Source organism: Medicago truncatula, chromosome 6 (assembly GCF_003473485.1).
Source record: "Medicago truncatula cultivar Jemalong A17 chromosome 6, MtrunA17r5.0-ANR, whole genome shotgun sequence".
NCBI classification, from domain to species: domain Eukaryota; kingdom Viridiplantae; phylum Streptophyta; class Magnoliopsida; order Fabales; family Fabaceae; genus Medicago; species Medicago truncatula.
Window position 1 is genome coordinate 19,916,129 of NC_053047.1, and position 21,160 is coordinate 19,937,288.

Below are 21,160 nucleotides of genomic sequence, written 5' to 3' on the forward strand. Positions count from 1 at the left end.
GATTGTGAAATTGGGTTTTCTCATACGAACTTAAGCTATTCTTTGAACTAATGTCTAATAGTTTGTAAATGGCTTAAGCTCAAGACTACATGATTGATTAAGATTGTTTGAGAGCTTTTAACATGTCTAAGTTGCTTTGTCTTGGAAATTATCAATGTTGGTCGTTTGCCACTTGATACGGTTTTTGTCGGAAATGTTTCCTTTGAACCAATTTTCTTATAATCTATTGTGACTATCCTTATATGACTAAGTGAAGATGTGTGAATGAATGATTGTATTGGATATGATGTTTATCATGAGATGTGTATGCTATCTTACTTAGAATGTAAGGAATGCTTGAATGGTGAAACTATATGTGATAGTTGATGTTGAATGATTGTATTGGATATGATGTTTATCATGAGATGTGTATGCTATCTTACTTAGAATGTAAGGAATGCTTGAATGGTGAAACTATATGTGATAGTTGATGTTGAATGATTATATGTTGGATATGATATTTGTCATGAGATGTTGTATGTTCTCTTACTTGGAATATGAGAATTGTTTGAAATGGTGAAACTATATGTGATAGTTGATGTTGAATGAAATTGTTGATTATTGATAATCATGTTGAGGTGTGATGGTGAATACTATGATTTAATTGTGTATGGGCATGTTTCTTGATAATGCAATGATGTGGAGATGAATAATATAATTGGGTGTCGTCCTATATATTGTGGAGAAAATTGTGTTTGTTGTCGCATTATCGAGTTCTTATACATGTCCATGCATCATAGTTGTGTTGAGATACGATGTTTTATTCGTTATAGGGCTTCGGCCTGACAGAGATCTTTTGAGATCTAGTTTTGGACTTCGGTCTAGCAGAGATCTTTTGAGATCTGGATACGATATTTTATTCGTTATAGGGCTTCGGCCTGGCAGAGATCTTTTGAGATCTGGATATGGGTGACGACCTTTTGGAGATTTGGTACCACATGCATTTATGTGTCAATAAGTGCATATCATGACATGAGTCATATTTGAAAATGTGATTGGTGATTGGTGATTATGTGTGAATAATTGTGAATTGATGTTTGACACATGTGATTAATGATTGTCCATGAAATGTGATTAATGAATGTTCATAGAATATGATTGGTGATTGTTCATGAAATGTGATTGGTGATTGTTCATGATGTATATGATTGGTGATTGTTCATGAATAACTGTGAATTGATATTTGTTCATGACACATGTGATTGGTGATTATTGATGTGAGATATTGGGGTTTTGATGTAAGTATATATATGAGAATATTATTTGTTGGAACAAAATGTGTTTCACAATAAACCTTAATGAGTTTTGATGATAACAAGGTATTAAAAATTGTCAATTGGTTATTGCTAACAATTGTTCAAGTGTACAGGACCATAGGCAAAGTTAATCAATTTCAAAAGGTCTTGGAAGAACAATGAAGAGCAAAGGAATCCAAAGCATCTGAAGAAAACTGCGTCTGAAGCTAAGAAGTGCTTCTGAAGTAAAAAGTGCCTCTGAAGTAGTGACGTCATCAGAAGCAGAAGTTCATCAGAAGCAGAAGACCATCAGAAGCAAGGTTTCATCAGAAGCTATATCATCACCAGAAGCTACAAGTGATCAGTAAATTTAAACTGAAGATTCAAAGGAGCTGTTTTTCGTTTCAACCTCGTCTAGAAGAACGAAGAATTGAAAGGGAGGTATCAACGGTCATTTGAAGAACACTGGGTACTTATCCTTCGTTATCAGAGTTGACAAAGTACAAGTGTACAACCACTACCTCCACTACTCTGTTTTTGTCTACGCTACAAGACAAGACAACAGCTCTGCCTGCAGAATTGTTCCTTCAAGATGGGAATGAATTTGAAGTTGATCCTTCAAAGGACTTTACCCAAATCAGGCAAAAGATTACTGGTGGATGATCAAAGGAACTCAACGACTCTTTAGACGTGCTAAAAATCTCAACGTCTCTTTCACACCTCTATATAAAGGAGTGAAGACTTGAAGATTGGCAAAAGACATCAACACAAGTTAAAAGTGCCAAAACTCTGCCAAATTTAATTCTACAAAGCACCTTGAATTTCTGCACTGATTTGATACATCTTAGAAATTCATAAGTCTAGAGTCTTTATTGCATTGTATTGTGAACACCACTGATTGTATATCAAGTGTTCAAATCAAACATTTTCTCTGTATTTTTGTTTGAAAAGAAGTCTGTCGCCTGTGTGCTTGAGTATTAGAAGACTCTTGCTTTAGTGCTTGAGCATTGGAAGTCTCTCGCCTGTGTGCTTGAGCATTTTGAGAAATCTCATACTTAGAGAGTATTGAGCATTTGTAATCTTTGTGATTATTAGTGAAATCTCCTTGGAAGTGCAAGGGGGACTGGACTACTTCCGATTTATGGAAGGAACCAGGATAATTGCTTGTGTCTCTCTTTCTTTTCTCTGCTCTGTTTTATTCCGCTGCATATCTGTTGTTCAGTCAGAACCTGAAGCTTCTGGTTCTAAGGCTAAGATTACATCAAAGCCAGAAAAACTCAAGTCTAAGGTTATGACAAAATCTGATCCTAAGACTACAAAGATCAAAATTCTGAAAAGATCAGAACCTGTTCCTCAGAGTCTGATTAAACCAGAACTTAGAATCCTAAAGTCAAAGGATCAGAAGAACAAAACAGTTACTGCTTCTGAGAAAACAATATCCAAAGGTGTTAAACCTAAAGTATTGAATGATCAGAAGCTACTCAGCACTCACCCCAAGGTACAAGGGAGGAAAAGTAAAACCTCCAGAACTAACCCAAAAGGACCCATGAAGATATGGATACCTAAGTCTGAATTGATCAAAACTGCAGGTATGCCTAAGGGCAAGAGAGAAACAAAGGTCATGGTACCTAGACAGCGGTTGTTCAAGGCACATGACAGGAGAGAAAGCTTTGTTCCTCACCCTTACCATGAAAGATGGAGGAGAAGTGAAGTTTGGTGGCAACCAAACTGGAAAGATCATTGGTACAGGTACTATTGGTAATTCCTCCATTTCAATTAATAATGTTTGGTTAGTAGATGGTCTGAAGCATAACCTATTGAGCATCAGTCAATTTTGTGACAATGGGTATGATGTTATGTTCAGTAAGACCAACTGCACTCTAGTCAACAAGGATGACAAATCCATCACATTTAAGGGAAAGAGAGTTGAGAATGTCTATAAGATTAATTTCTCTGATCTGGCTGATCAGAAGGTAGTTTGCCTTCTGTCAATGAATGATAAGAAGTGGGTATGGCATAAAAGGTTGGGACATGCTAATTGGAGATTAATTTCTAAAATCAGCAAGTTACAACTTGTCAAAGGCATGCCTAACATTGATTATCATTCAGATGCACTTTGTGGTGCATGTCAGAAAGGAAAAATTGTTAAAACTTCTTTCAAATCCAAAGACATTGTATCAACCTCCAGACCCTTATATGGAAGTAAATATGGTTTAGTCATTGTTGATGATTACAGCAGATGGATTTGGGTAAAATTCATTAAAAGTAAAGATTATGCATATGAAGTGTTTAGCAGCTTCTGCACTCAAATACAATTTGAAAAGGAAATGAAAATTTTGAAAGTCAGAAGTGATCATGGTGGAGAATTTGAAAACGAGCCATTTGAATCTTTTTGTGAAAAACATGGGATTCTCCATGAATTCTCTTCTCCTAGAACTCCACAACAAAATGGGGTTGTAGAGAGAAAGAACAGAACTTTACAAGAAATGGTCAGAACCATGATCCATGAAAATAATTTAGCTAAACATTTCTGGGCAGAAGCAGTTAATACTTCATGTTATATTCAAAATAGGATCTATATCAGACCTATGTTGGAGAAAACTGCATATGAACTCTTTAAAGGAAGAAGACCTAATATCTCTTACTTTCATCGGTTTAGATGTACTTGTTACATTCTAAACACTAAAGACTATCTAAAGAAATTTGATGCCAAGGCTCAAAGAGGAATCTTTTTAGGTTACTCTGAAAGGTCAAAGGCATACAGAGTGTATAATTCAGATACACATTATGTTGAAGAATCTATGCATGTTAAATTTGATGATAAAGAGCCTAGAAGTAAAACTCCAGAGCAAGTTGAAAGTAATGCAGGTGCAAATGATTCTGAAGATGCATCAGAATCTGATCAACCTTCTGATACTGAAAAGAATTCAGAAGATGAATCAAGTCCAGTTGCTGAATCAAATCCAGAAGCTGAATCAAGTTCAGAAGCTGAACCTAATCTAGAAGCACAGAATGAAAATGCTTCTGAGGATATTCAAGATAACACTCAGCATGTGGTTCAACCAAAATTCAAGCACAAATCTTCACATCCTGAGGAGCTGATCATTGGAAGCAAAGACAGTCCTAGAAGAACAAGATCTCATTTCAGACAAGAAGAATCTTTGATAGGATTGCTGTCAATAATTGAGCCAAAAAATGTTGAAGAAGCTCTCTCAGATGATGGATGGATATTAGCTATGCAAGAAGAGCTAAATCAGTTTCAAAGGAATGATGTGTGGGATCTGGTACCCAAACCTATTCAGAAGAACATTATTGGAACAAAATGGGTATTCAGAAACAAGCTGAATGAACAAGGAGAGGTAACCAGAAACAAAGCTAGACTTGTTGCACAAGGTTATAGTCAACAAGAAGGCATTGATTACACTGAAACTTTTGCTCTAGTTGCAAGATTGGAAGCAATCAGGTTACTTCTATCCTATGCAGTTAATCATGGCATAATATTATATCAAATGGATGTCAAGAGTGCTTTTCTTAATGGTGTCATTGAAGAAGAAGTGTATGTCAAACAACCTCCTGGGTTTGAGGATCTTAAGCATCCTGACCATGTTTACAAACTTAAGAAATCACTATATGGCTTGAAACAAGCTGCCAGAGCTTGGTATGATAGACTAAGTAATTTCTTAATTAAAAATGATTTTAAGAGAGGTCAAGTTGACACAACACTCTTCAGAAGGACTCTTAAGAAAGACATTCTGATTGTGCAGATATATGTTGATGATATAAGATTTGGTTCTACTAATGCATCTCTTTGCAAGGAATTTTCTAAGTTAATGCAGGATGAATTTGAAATGAGCATGATGGGAGAATTAATGTTCTTTCTTGGAATTCAAATTAATCAAAGCAAAGAAGGAGTATATGTTCATCAAACAAAATATACAAAGGAGCTTCTGAAGAAGTTCGAGCTAGAAGATTGTAAAGTGATGAACACTCCAATGCATCCAACCTGCACCTTAAGCAAAGAAGATACTGGAACTAAAGTAGACCAGAAGCTATACAGAGGTACGATTGGTTCTCTGTTATACCTCACTGCATCTAGACCAGATATTTTATTCAGTGTATGCTTGTGTGCAAGATTTCAATCAGATCCTAGAGAATCTCATTTAACTGCTGTTAAGAGAATCTTCAGGTATCTGAAAGGAAAAACTAATCTTGGACTCCTGTATAGGAAATCTCTAGATTATCAGTTGGTTGGATTCTGTGATGCTGATTATGCTGGTGACAGGATTGAAAGAAAATCAACCAGTGGAAATTGTCAATTCCTGGGAGAGAATCTGATATCCTGGGAAAGCAAAAGACAAGCAACAATTGTTATGTCTACAGCAGAAGCAGAATACATTTCAGCTGCAAGTTGTTGTACACAACTACTTTGGATGAAATATCAGTTGGAAGATTATCAGATTAATGCTAACAGTATTCCCATCTTTTGTGATAATACTGCTGCTATTTGTTTGTCAAAGAATCCAATTCTACATTCAAGAGCCAAGCATATTGAAATCAAACACCATTTTATCAGAGATTATGTTCAAAAAGGAGTTTTAGATATACAATTCATTGATACTGAGCATCAATGGGCTGATATATTTACAAAGCCTTTAACTGTTGAAAGATTTGATTTTATCAAGAAAAATTTGAACATGCACTTTGTGTCTGATTAAGATTTGCTTGCCTCTGAATAAGAAGCTTGGTTCTGAAATTTATTCAGAAGCTTTGGTCCATCATAAGCTCTTAACTGAGGTTCTGAGGAAAATGTGCTTCTGAAGATGACGTCAGCACTAAAACTTCAGAAGCTGTATTCTTTACTACTAAATAGCAGGGTTAGTGGGATCGTTGGCAGTTACGTTTTAGTAACACCTGTCCCATTAACCAAGGTTATTAGTCTGAAAAGTTTCTGACGTGGTCTATTTGTATTGGAGTATAACAAAAAGGGCAATGATGATTTATATGCTTTTAAACGTACTAACACGCGCCCCCAATTTGTCATTAATGCTATGTTTGTTTGTTCCCTCTTGAATTGCAAACGTTTTTACTAAAAACACTTAGACAAACACACACTACTCACTTCACAACCAACACTTTTGCTTTCCAACCTTCTCTGCGAAGTAAGCGCATTTCTTCTAAAACCCTAGAAACCTTTTCTCCTTCAATCAATCAAATGGTTTCATCAAGTTCTGCTCCTGGATCATCATCAAACAAGTAACAACAAGAAACTCCTGCATACGAGATAAAAGGAAGAACCATGTCCTTGGAGGAATGGGATTTGAAGATTCAAACTGAATGTCCGGTGGACTTCGTTTCACTAGCTGCTAATAATTGCGACATTGGGAAATTCTACGATGTTAAAGGATTGGGGAGCTACTTCAACTTTTTGAATGGTCCAACTTATCAAACACTGGTGCGACACTTCTGGGTCAGGGCCAGTATTTACGATAAAGAAGCTGCAAAAATTGAAGAAGATGAGAAAGTTCTTCTTTATCCAAAACTGAAAGGGAAATCCAGAAAAGAAATGGGTTTAGAACCTTTCTCAGGGACAGAGATAAGATCAAGTGTAATGGGAATTCCGGTTCACATTACTGAGGATGTTATTGCTTTTGTTCTCAGAAGGCCAGCTACAGGGGAATACAAAGCTGGTATTACGAAAGTCAAAGATAGTCCTTGGAATGAACTTGTAAATCAGACTATCTACAACAAAGCAACCAAGGGAACGTATTCTGATATGACACCTGAAAACAGAATGATGCTGAAGATTCAGAATGAAAATCTGCTACCAAAAGGTGGTGGTAGTGATCAGCCTTCATTGGAGCACAAGATTCTCCTTCACTTTGTCATAACAGGTGTAAAGGCAAATGTGCCTAGATACATCTTCAGGCACATGGTACAACAACTCAGAGAAAACCAGTTGAGAAATAGGTGCTGGGTACCCTATGGGAGGCTTCTCTCTGAAATCTTTCATCAAGGAGGTCTTCTCAACCTTCTTAAGGAAGTGGATTTCTTCACTGATGAACAGCTGGGCACTGTTACAGGAAAGATCATCAATGGAGAAACTCTAAGGTCTAAGCATCTGATCAATGTAAAGGATCTTAAGAAGCTAAGCACAGATATGACAGAATCTGATGCTAAATCAGCTATGATGAAGGATTTTCCTCCAATCTGCAAACAAGACCCTCTGGATGTTCAGATGCACTACATCAGGGAACATTTTGAGAGAACTCAGGTCAAGATCAGCTTGAAGGAAGTACCTGAACAAATGTATGGAGGAGCTCTTCCTGTTGCCAAGAGCAGGAAGACAAAGAGCAAAGCCTTATCCAAGGAAGAGTACTTGGTAGAAGAAGCTCCAAGAAAAGCTTCCAAGAGATCAAAGGCTGCTGATAAGGATGGTGAAGCAGCACCTAAACCCAAGAAGGCTAAGACTGTCAAGACTGAAGGTTCAACTGTTTCTACTTCTGAGGAAGTTATTCAGAAGAAGAGAAACAAAGAGCCAGAGGTTCAAGATGCTGCTAGGGAAGCTGCTCTTCGTGAAAAGGCCACTAAAAAGGAAGCTGCTCTCCAAACTATCAGAAGCAAGAGAGCTAAGGGAGAGAGAAGTGTTCAGGAGCGAATGAAGGAAGTTGCTGAACAAGCCAGAAGAGAAGAAGTAGAAGAGCCAAGTCCCAAGAAGGCTAAGAAGCCTGTGCCATTGGAGATGCCTTGTTTCAGAGTCACTCCTGAACAAGAGTAAAAGGCTAGAGAAATTGTTGCTAATGAGATAGCCAAAAGGAAGCAGATGGCTGAAATCTACAAGAAGAACAGAGATGAACAGCTCAAAACAGCAAGGTATAATCTGGATGCTGAGAAAGCTGTTGTGATTGCTTCTATAGCTGCTGAAGTTGAAGAACAAGCAGTTAAGGAAGGAACTGCTCTGTTAAAAGAAGCTCTGAAAGCTAAGAATGTTTCAGAAGCACAAACTTCAAAACAAGCATCAGAAGCTACTAGATCAGAAGCTCATCTATCAGGTATCTCTTCTGATCCTAAAGCTAAAATCAATGTTCAGACTTCTACCCTTCCATCTTCACCCTCTCTATCCTCATTATCATCCTCCACTGACTCAGATGATATTCCTCTAAGTCAGCACATCAAACAAAGTCTACCAAACTACAAACCATCAAAATCAACCTTTCAAGAAACCACAGACTATGAACAGATGCAGATTGATTTCTCTAAATAGAGGATAAAAATCTGTGACAAACTGCCTTCTGATCATTTCTTCCAACCACCTATGATTGAACCTCTAAGTGTCCAACACCCAGAAACCAACCCAGAACCACAAAAAGCCTCTGAAGTAGCTTCAAAAGCAACTACTTCAGAAGACCCCTAACAACATGAAACCTCAACCCTTCATAACCTAGAAAAACATTTAGGAGGTGAAATGCAATCAACCCCTACAAAGGCCTCTAAAACAGTCCCTGAAAAGACTGTCTTAGAAAACCAACCTGAAATCTCAACCAACCAAGAGCAAAATGTTCCTGAACAAACTGTTCCTGAACAAGTTGCCTCTGAAATACCCCAAACTAACCCAGAACAACAAACATAAAATCCTAACCATTCACCAACTCAGAATCAAACAATTCCTGAGCAACACACTACTCCTGACCAACCATCTTCATCTCATACATCAGCCATTCCTGAACCTTCATCTATTCCACAACCTATACCCATCCCAGATACCATTCTTGAGTCTAAATATATTGATGAAGAGCTTCAAAGGATCAGTGATGAGATTCAAGGACTTGTTCTTCTCAGAAAAGTTCCTTCTCTCTCAATTCACTATGTAGATCAATGGATGAATCTGAAAGCTAGTTTGAAGAAGGTGTTTGATGAGTTGCTGGAACTACTAAGTGAAAAATGCATCATAACTCAAGCTGAAGTGCTTAAGAAGCATCTTGAAGATCTTCACTCAGTTGAGATAGAGAAAGAGCAAGACTCCTTACTTCTGTTAGCTAATGCTCCTTTCTTTCCAGAAAGTGACTACGTATCAAGAGGAGACGGAATTCTTCAAGGGTTGAAAAGAAGACTTAGAGCTAAGAATGAAGAAGTTCAGAAGGTCAAGCAGAAGTCTGATACCCTTGAAGAAGTGGTGAACAAGCAAGCAGAAGAACTCAAGAATCAGTCTGAGCAAATCAAGTACTTGATGGAACAAGTCTCTAAATTAGCCAAACCATAGTTGCACACCAATTTTTGCTTGTTTAGATTTTATTTTAGTATTAACTTGCTCTGATTGTGTATCTTATCTTGCTCATCATGTATCATTCATTGCTTCTGAAACAATTGCTATTAATCATTTATGCTCTGATACTTATATATGAGATATTGGGGTTTTGATGTGTGTATATATATGAGAATATTATTTGTTGGAACAAAATGTGTTTCACAATAAATCTTAATGAGTTTTGATGATAACAAGGTATTAAAAATTGTCAATTGGTTATTGCTAACAATTGTTCAAGTGTACAGGACCATAGGCAAAGTTAATCAATTTCAAAAGGTCTTGGAAGAACAATGAAGAGCGAAGGAATCCAAAGCATCTGGAGAAATTTGTTTCTGAAGTTAAGAAGTGCTTTTGAAGTAACAAGTGCCTCTGAAGTAATGACGTCATCAGAAGCAGAAGACCATCAGAAGCAAGGTTTCATCAGAAGCTATATCATCACCAGAAGCTACAAGTGATCAGTAAATTTAAACTGAAGATTCAAAGGAGCTGTTTTTCGTTTCAACCTCGTCTAGAAGAACGAAGAATTAAAAGGGAGGTATCAACGGTCATTTGAAGAACACTGGGTACTTGTCCTTCGTTATCAGAGTTGACAAAGTACAAGTGTACAACCACTACCTCCACTACTCTGTTTTTGTCTACGCTACAAGACAAGACAACAGCTCTGCCTGCAGAATTGTTCCTTCAAGATGGGAATGAATTTGAAGTTGATCCTTCAAAGGACTTTTCCCAAATCAGGCAAAAGATTACTGGTGGATGATCAAAGGAACTCAACGACTCTTTAGACGTGCTAAAAATCTCAACGTCTCTTTCACACCTCTATATAAAGAAGTGAAGACTTGAAGATTGGCAAAAGACATCAACACAAGTTAAAAGCGCCACAACTCTGCCAAATTTGATTCTACAAAGCACCTTGAATTTCTCACTGATTTGATACATCTTAGAAATTCATAAGTCTAGAGTCTTTATTGCATTGTATTGTGAACACCACTGATTGTATATCAAGTGTTCAAATCAAACATTTTCTCTGTATTTTTGTTTGAAAAGAAGCCTCTCGCTTCTGTGCTTGAGCATTAGAAGACTCTTGCTTTAGTGCTTGAGCATTGGAAGTCTCTCGCCTGTGTGCTTGAGCATTTTGAGAAGTCTCATACTTAGAGAGTATTGAGCATTTGTAATCTTTGTGATTATTAGTGAAATCTCCTTGGAAGTGCAAGGGGGACTGGACTACTTCCGATTTGTGGAAGGAACCAGGATAATTGCTTGTGTCTCTCTTTCTTTTCTCTGCTCTATTTTATTCCGCTGCATATCTGATTCTGAACATCACATCAGAAGCATTTCTAACCAGCTTCTAAAGTGTTATTAGAAGAAGAATTTTTAGTGAAAAAGAAAACTCAATTCAACCCCCCCTTCTTGTGTTTTTCTCACCTTCATTATTATTGATCAAATGCATGATGTTAATTGAAATATTCATGTTAACTGTTATTTGGATTATGATAATGTAATACTTACCCCCAGTGGGTCTGTTATGGACCGCCTGCCTATCTGTATGGATGGGTAGACGTTGTGCAGGTTTGGTTGCTTGGTGAGTATTGTGCTTGGTGGATATCGGGAGCTTTCTCCGATATCGGTGTTTAGATGTTTAGTGGGCTGTGATCTAGGCTTCGTTGTGTCGGTCTAGATTAGTTTCTTTTGGATTTTGTTTTGTTGGAGATTGCCCGTTTGTTTGGGATTTTCGAGATGCATCTATGTTGATGTAATTTATTGATTCATAACATGTATACTTGGATTTACTCTGGTTTATATTCCACTGCGATTGTTGAGGTTTATATACATGTTTATTGGTTTTTGAATTTTGAATGTGGCGTAGCCTCTATTTCTTGAATAAATGTATTATTCGAATGTTTAATTGCTTTAATAGAAATAGGAGCGTTAAAAGTTGGTATCAGAGCCTGGTTAGTCTTGTCTAGACTAATGCTTGTTGTTTTTCCCTGTTATGTGCGAATGGTAGTTTAGTACCTTCGACAGTTGCTTTGTTGTGTTGTTTTCTTATCGGTTAGTGGTTTGTGTTAGTCTGGCAAGGGAATGTATCTTTGGCTGCGGAGGCTCTTTTGGTTGTGTTTTGTGTTAAGGTTCATGTTGATTTTGAGTTGGATCTTGTCTGTCTTCCGTTGAAGCATATGGATGTGATTTTTGGTATGGATTGGATGTTGTCTTTTGGTGTATTCAAAATCTGAGGAAGAGCATGCTGAGCATTTGAGGATTGTGTTGCAAGTCTTGGAAGAGAACCAGTTATGTGCTAAGTTATCTAAGTGTGAGTTTTGGTTGAAGGGAGTGAGCTTCCTTGGTCACGTGATTTCTAAGGGTGGTATTTCTGTGGATCCGTCTAAGGTTGATGCAGTGTTGCAGTGGGAATCTCCTAAGTCTGTTTTTGAGATTATAAGTTTTCTTGGATTGGCGGGTTACTATCAGAGGTTCATTGAGGGATTCTCTAAGTTGGCGTTGCCATTGAAGCAGTTGACTCGGAAAGGACAAGCTTATGTTTGGGATGCCAAGTGTGAGAAAAGTTTCCAAGAGTTGAAGAAGAGGTTGATTTCAGCTCTAGTGTTGATTTTGCCGAATCCAAAGGAATCGTTTGTTGTGTATTGTGAAGCTTCTAAGATGGGACTTGGTGGTGTGCTTATGCAGAATCGTCAGGTTGTGGCTTATGCTTCGAGGCAGTTGAAAGTACATGAGAAGAATTATCCGACTCATGATTTGGAATTGGCGGCCATTGTGTATGCATTGAAGATTTGGAGGCACTATCTGTATGGTTCTAAGTTTGAGGTGTTCAGTGACCACAAGAGTTTGAAGTATCTGTTTGATGAGGAAGAGTTGAATATGAGGCAAAGAAGATGGTTGGAATATCTTAAGGATTTTGATTTTCAGTTGAGTTATCATCCCGGGAAGGCTAATGTTGTTGCGGATGCTTTGAGTAGAAAGACTTTGCATATGTCTGCTTTGATGGTTAAAGAGTTGGAATTGATTGAGCAGTTTCGAGACTTGAGTTTGGTTAGTGAGTTGACACCGGATGGTGTGAGGTTGGGTATGTTGAAGTTGACAAGCAATATTTTGGAAGAGATCAAGAATGGTCAGAAGGAAGATTTGGAACTCGTGGACCGAGTGACGTTGGTTAACCAAGGTAAAGGTGGAGACTTTAGATTGGACGAGAATGATGTTTTGATGTTTCGTGATCGAGTTTGTGTGCCGGATGTTCTTGAGCTTAAGCGGCAGATTTTGGACGAAGGTCATAGAAGTAGTTTGAGTATTCATCCAGGAGCAACTAAGATGTATCAGGATTTAAAGAGATTGTTTTGGTGGCCTGGAATGAAGAAGGAAATTGCTGAGTTTGTTTATGCTTGTTTGGTTTGTCAGAAATCAATGATTGAACATCAGAGACCGTCGGGTTTGATGCAACCGTTGTTTGTGCCAGAGTGGACGTGGGATAGCATTTCTATGGACTTTGTTGGGGCGTTACCTAAGACTAGTAAGAGTTTTGATACGATTTGGGTGATTGTTGATCGGTTGACGAAGTCAACGCATTTTGTTCCTATTAAGACTAGTATGTCTATAGCGAGGTTGGCTGAGATCTACATTGAGCAGATTGTGAGGTTGCATGGTATTCCTTCTAGTATTGTGTCGGATCGGGATCCGAGGTTTACTTCTAATTTTTGGGAGAGTTTGCAAGCTGCTTTGGGAACTAAGTTGAGTTTGAGTTCTGCTTACCATCCTCAGACCGATGGGCAGACAGAGAGGACTATTCAGAGTTTGGAAGATTTGTTGAGAGCTTGTGTTTTGGAGCAAGGTGTCAGTTGGGACGAATGTTTACCATTGATTGAGTTTACTTACAACAACAGTTTTCATTCTAGTATCCGAATGGCACCGTTTGAGGCTTTGTATGGTCGGAGGTGTAGGACACCGTTGTGTTGGTTTGAGTCCGGAGAGAGTGCTATGTTAGCACCGGAAGTTGTGCAAGAGACTACGGAAAAGGTTAAGATGATTCAAGAAAAGATGAAGGCGTCTCAGAGTACATAGAAGAGTTATCATGATAAGAGGAGAAAGGATATTGAGTTTCAAGTTGGTGATCATGTGTTTTTGTGGGTGAATCCTGTGACCGGTGTTGGTCATGCTTTGAAGTGTAGGAAGTTGACTCCTCGTTTTGTTGGACCGTTTGATGTCATTGAGAAGGTTGGGGTTGTAGCGTATCGGATTGCGTTACCACCGTCTTTGTCGAATCTTCATAATGTGTTTCATGTGCCTAAGTTGAGGAAGTATGTGCATGATGCGTCTCATGTGATTCGAGTGGATGATTTGGAAGTAAGAGATAATTTGACGGTTGAGACTTGGCCGGTTAGGATTGAGGATCGTGAGTTGAAGCGTTTGCGTGGCAAAGAGATTGTTTTGGTCAAAGTGATTTGGGTTGGACCAACTGGTGAGAGTGCCACTTGGGAACCGGAGAGTGGGATGATGGTTTCGTACCGGAGTTGTTTCCTTCAGGTAATTTTCGAGGGCGAAAATTCTTTTAGGGGGGGAGAGGTGTAACAGCCCAATATTTCGCTAGATTTATTTTAATTACTTTTATTATGTGTTTTATGTGTGATTAATCACCAGTGGGTGCATTTTCATGGATTTCCGTAATAGAAGGGTATTTTGGTCATTTGGCGGGTAAGGGTAAAATGGTAATTTTGGTGAGAATTTTTTTTAATATTTAGTGAGAACCCTTATTTTACTAAGTTACTAGTGTAGTGATTAGTTTTTACCGTTTAGTGACCGTTGGTTATGTTTTACCGTTGTTAGTAATTACCGTTGAGTGTATAAAAACTTTTTAGAATTGTGTTAGAATGGGTTAAGCCCACTAGGGTCTAGAATTGAGCCCAATTGAGTTGTAGCATACCTAAACCTAAACTTGGAGAGAAATTCATTCATTCATTTCATTTCACAAAGTTAGAGAGAGAGAAAGTGAGTGAAAGGAAGAACAAGGGTTAGCAAAGGGGGAAAACTTAAAGATTGGAGAATTAGAAGCTAAAGTGAAGCTTAAGTTTGGATTAATCATAACCTAAGGTAAGGGGGTTAGTCTTCATCATAATCATAATTGTTTGTTTGCAATTTTTCTTGGTTTGTATGAAAAAGTGCTTAATTGAGTGAGAATTCATATGAACCCAATCTCTAATTTTCGTGCTCTTGTTTTGGTGATAAGTTTGAGTATGTTAACTGAATGATAAATGAATTGTTGGTGATGAAATAACATGTTCATAATGTATGAAAATGGGTTGTTGTGAAATTATGCTTAATTGATGACTTATGACATGTTATTGTTGAATTGGGGTGTGAATCAAGTTTCAATTGATGTTGTTGTTGATATGTCATGTTGTTGATGATAATCCATGGCTTGGGTTTGCATGATTCATGATTGTTGTGGAGAAATGAGTTGTTGGTGGTGGTTTTGTAAAATGAGTTGAAAAAGAAGAAGTTTGATTTTGATGATGTTGAATGAGATAAGGAAGTTGTTATAATGAATTAGGATGGTATGATTTTCTGTTTTAATCACTTGGTTTTGGACAGAAATCGTTTTGGGAAGAAAACGGGTTTTTGACTAAAAGTGGTTTTTAAGTGCTTTTGCAAAATAAGCCATTTTAGGATGAGTTTGATTAAGTTGTTTTAATGTTTAAATGTCAAGTTTTCAACTGTGGTATGTATGGTCTAAGTGTTAGGAATGCATTGGCGAAAACGGAACTGAAATCGGATTCGAAAACAAGATTTTATGCGCAAAAACGTAAAAATGCATTTTGTTGTACTGGTAAGGTGACACGACCGTGCGTCTAGATGGCACGACCGTGTCAGTTTCTCCTGTAAAGGGAGCACGACCGTGCGTCCTGATCACACGACCGTGCTAGTTCTGCAGAATTCTGAAACCTCGTTTTTTTGTGTTTTTGTGTACTTTTAAGCATGCCAATGGATTCCAAACACCTAACCTTATTCAATCAATTTATAATTAAGCTTCTAAGAGTATCATAGCTTGATTCTAACTTGGTTTTGTTTTGATAATGAATTCGTTTTGCAATATGGAAGAAATGATATGAACTTGTCGTAATTTGGTAATTTTGATGATTTTGTCGAAATGAACTTTTGTGAACTAAATAGGATTACAAGTTAAACCTACAGCTCTTATAGACTTAGGTAAGACTTGTATGGTTGGTCAAACATCTTAATCATGTCAAAAATGATATTTCGGGTGGGAATGTGAAAGATTGTGAAATTGGGTTTTCTCATAAGAACTTAAGTTATTCTTTGAACTAATGTCTAATAGTTTGTAAATGGCTTAAGCTCATGACTACATGATTGATTAAGATTGTTTGAGAGCTTTTAACATGTCTAAGTTGCTTTGTCTTGGAATTTATCAATGTTGGTCGTTTGCCACTTGATACGGTTTTTGTCGAAAATGTTTTCTTTGAACTAATTTTCTTATAATCTATCGTGACTATCCTTATATGACTAAGTGAAGATGTGTGAATGAATGATTGTATTGGATATGATGTTTATCATGAGATGTGTATGCTATCTTACTTAGAATGTAAGGAATGCTTGAATGGTGAAACTATATGTGATAGTTGATGTTGAATGATTGTATTGGATATGATGTTTATCATGAGATGTGTATGCTATCTTACTTAGAATGTAAGGAATGCTTGAATGGTGAAACTATATGTGATAGTTGATGTTGAATGATTATATGTTGTGTCATACCCCAAATTTGGACCATTTAAAATCTTTTTTGTCCATATTTTGAAATAGTCTACATTCTCTTTTATTCGTTTTTTTTACCATTTAAAACTTGTGTTTTTTGTCTTTAATCATTTAAAAACTTTTATCTTGCATTTAAGTCCCTGCATGCATTTTTACAACAGTTAAAATCACTCCATCTGCATTAAACGCATTTTATAGTCTTTTTAGTCATAACAGTCAAGTCATTTTATAACACATTTTATAGTGTTTTTAGTCATAACAGTCAAAGGTCTAATCGTATTTTAAAAAAATCGCGTCTTTTTAATCATTTCAAACGAAATTTCAACAGGGAGGTTACTTGGGAGTACCTCATTTTGGCTTCCGGAAGAGACAATTTTTAATTTTATTAATTCATTTTCTCCATCTTTATTATTATCTTTATCCTTGATTCTCATAATTTAATTTCCGCTTTTATTTTTTCATCATTTGATTTTAACTTCCTTCTTTTCTTTGAATGTCATGTTTATCATTTTCATTACAAGTATTTCCTTTTAACTTTTTTTATTGATTTTTCTTAAGTCTTTAGTTTCAGTCATGTCCAGGTGTCCAAAACCTATTGGTCCTTTAATCCAAAACCCTAGTTTTTAGCAGTATAAATAGCTGCAATTACTGCTACAGGAAGAAGGAGTCAGAAAAACGCGTCAGAGACAGAAAACGGGTCAGATTGGTCCCTATCACATACAAACACCTTTTCCCTTTCTCTCTCATCTAGTTACAGATCAAAACACCACCAAATGATGAACGCTTCATGAATCCTCATGAACATTCATGAACACAATCACAGAAATCACATAAACAACAACAATTTTCCTTTGATTCACATATTTCGAATTTCAACAGAAACAACACTAATCATCATCATCGATTCCAACACACAAATCCAACTCAAACCGAACCGGATCTAAGCAAAACGAACCGAACCGGAGCAAAAGGAAAGCAGATCGGACTAGATTCGAACTGGATCGGAGGAATTTAGCAAGAAGGAAGTGAATCCGAGCTTAAAGTAGTAGATCCGGTCTTCTCCGTTTTGAAACCGAAGGTAATTTCACTCAAACTTTCTTTGCTAGATCTAGCTCAAATCTCTCTACCCTTTTTAAAACTAACACCGGATTTGTATAGAGGAGAAGGAGAAGAAGCTTTTGATGTAAAAAAATTTCAAAAAAAAATAAAAAAAAGCTCCGACGCGGCGGCGCTATGGCTGACCACCGCGCCGAAGCAGCTCCGACCACCCCTCCTCATCTTCTCCGGTGACGTTTTTTTAGAGAGAAGGGAGAGCTTCTCTCTCTAAGTTTAACTTAGAGAGAGAAGGTTTGTTTGATTTATGTTGTTTTTTTTTGTGAAACCACTTTATATAGCCTCATCATTTTATTTTAATTCCATGTGTGTTGTTCCATCGTATTATCGTGTATGATTATAGCTAGGCCGTCAGATCGTAGATCTAACGGCCGATGATGCATCTCGTATGTGGTTGAGTGTTTGTTTCTTTTGTGTGGAATACTGCGTGCCTGCTGTTGAACCGTCAGATCATTGATCTGACGGTCACTGTGCTTCCAGTATATCCTTCCTTTTTTCTGTTTATTTTTAAAACCGTTGGATCTTAGATCATATGGCTGTGATGAGATCTTGGGATTCAGATCTGGACCTCTGGATTCATCCAACGGTCCAGATTAGATCCTGCTGAGCCAATATTTTTTTTATTTCTTAGTTTTAATTGTCTTTATTTTTAAATACTGTTTTTTTACATTTTTTTGACATTTTTGTGTTTAGCAAAATTCCAAAAAATATTGTTCTCACCATTTTAATTTTCTCTAATTTTAAAAATCCATCCTATTTGTTTTCTTTTGAATTTTTTTTGTTTATTTCTTATATGATGATCTTAATTGTTGCTTGTCTTAATTACTTGCTTTTTATTACTTATGTCTCATTCACCATGATATTTCTTATGTTACTAACGATTTAATTTTTGTCTTGAATCATAGCATGCACATTTAATTTTCTCATCATTTTGTTTTGTCATTGATTTAGTGTGTATAAATAGGGAATTGATGTAATTTTATTTCTTGCATTTTTATTTTGGCATTTAAAAATTGAGAGTTCAAAGATTGACGATTTAAACCAATTAATGGTTTGATATCCGAAAATCAGGGAGCACATGTTGGATATGATATTTGTCATGATATGTTGTATGTTCTCTTACTTGGAATATGAGAATTGTTTGAAATGGTGAAACTATATGTGATAGTTGATGTTGAATAAAATTGTTGATTTTTGATAATCATGTTGAGGTGTGATGGTGAATACTATGATTTAATTGTGTATGAGCATGTTTTCTTGATAATGCAATGATGTGGAGATGAACATTATAATTGGGTGTCGTCCTATATATTGTGGAGAAAATTGTGTTTGTCGTCGCATTATCGAGTTCTTATACATGTCCATGCATCATAGTCGTGTTGAGATACGATGTTTTATTCGTTATAGGGCTTCGGCCTGGCAGAGATCTTTTGAGATCTAGTTTTGGACTTCGGTCTGGCAGAGATCTTTTGAGATCTGGATACGATGTTTTATTCGTTATAGGGCTTCGGCCTGGCAGAGATCTTTTGAGATCTGGATATGGGTGACGACCTTTTGGAGATTTGGTACCACATGCATTTATGTGTCAATAAGTGCATATCATGACATGCGTCATATTTGAAAATGTGATTGGTGATTGGTGATTATGTGTGAATAATTGTGAATTGATGTTTGACACATGTGATTGATGATTGTCCATGAAATGTGATTAATGAATGTTCATGGAATATGACTGGTGATTGTTCATGAAATGTGATTGGTGATTGTTCATGATGTATATGATTGGTGATTGTGTATGAATAACTGTGAATTGATATTTGTTCATGACACATGTGATTGATGATTATTGATGTGAGATATTGGGGTTTTGATGTAAGTATATATATGAGAATATTATTATTGATCAAATGCATGATGTTAATTAAAATATTCATGTTAACTGTTATTTGGATTATGATAATGTAATACTTACCCCCAGTGGATCTGTTATGGACCGCCTGCATATCTGTATGGATGGGTAGACGTTGTGCAGGTTTAGTTGCTTGGTGAGTATTGTGCTTGGTGGATATCGGGAGCTTTCTCCGATATCGGTGTTTAAATGTTTAGTCGGCTCTGATCTAGGCTTCGTTGTATCGGTCTAGATTAGTTTCTTTTGGATTTTGTTTTGTTGGAGATTGCCCGTTTGTTTGGGATTTTTGAGATGCATCTATGTTGATGTAATTTATTGATTCATAACATGTATACTTGGATTTACTCTGGTTTATATTCCGCTGCGATTGTTGAGGTTTATATACATGTTTATTGGTTTTTGAGTTTTGAATGTGGCGTAGCCTCTATTTCATGAATAAATGTATTATTCGCATGTTTAATTGCTTTAATAGAAATAGGAGCGTTACACCACACTCCATAACTACTTTTGCTGCTTTTGCTTAGATTTAAGCTACTCTGTTTTAGTTTACTTGGGGAACATTCTAGTGATTGCTTAGATTTTAAGTCGAATGTAAACTATAAATAGAGTAGCTAGCCATCACAAATATTCATCTTTTGTTCTCTGAAATAATAAGTGACAATTGTTTCTTTGAATAAAAGTTCACCTTTACTTTCTTGTCATTTACTTTTATGCTTTCTCTCTTCTTCTCCATGTAGACTTCTCTTTGTCTTGGGATTGTTGGATAAGTCTAAATGACATAATCCTAATCAAACCAAACTTTAAACCTTAATCTTATGTAACCCTAATCTCTAATCTAAATTCACCGTTTTAACATGAATTAACCATTATCAAACTGTGGAAACGAAAGTGGAGGGTTTGATAATTGTTAATCCATCATCTCAAATATCAATTCATAAAACGAAAGTGGAGCTTTGATATTCGAACAAGTGAATTTAGACAAAGATTGTAAAGGCGGCGAAATAGTCTTTACAATCTTTGAGACATATAGTTTCGAACTTCAAGGATTCTAAATTGTGATCAAGTCAGCGAAATAGGCTTGGTTGCTAGAGGAACAAAAGAGAAATTGTCTTTAGAAGTTAGGTCTAACATAAGAGAAATAGGCTTGTCAATTAGATGAACCAATAATCCCAAGGCACCTCTTTTATTTTATTTTCTTTTAATTATACAAAAATACAACCTTCTACTTTCTATTCTTTTAATCTAACCATTATTTAAAATTAATTGAATTCATAACTCCCTGTCGAAACGATACTCTATTTTTATTACTACTTCGGTAAGACCGTGCACTTGCGGTTTTATCTCATCAAGTTTTTGGCGCCGCTGCCGGGGAGTTATTGTAATTTGATTAACTTTTTAATAGTGGTTAGTCTAAAATATATATAAGTAAATAAAATATATATAAAATATATATATTTTATTTCTTTTTCTTATCTCTTTATTTATTTTTTTATTTATATATATATATATATATATATATATATATATATAATATCTCTCTCTCTCTCTCCCTTTCACCTTATTTTATTATTTTTTTTATTTTATTTTTATTTTTTTATTATTTTTTATTTTCTATCTTTAACCTTTTTGATTTCAGGCATGGCTCAAAGAAGATAATAACGATATGGATGAGAAACGTGCTCTCAAAGAGTATGCAATCACATCTTCAGATGAGCCATACGATGCTATTGTGTACCCAACGGTTGAGGGTATTAAATTTGAAATAAAGCCTGCACTTATTTATCT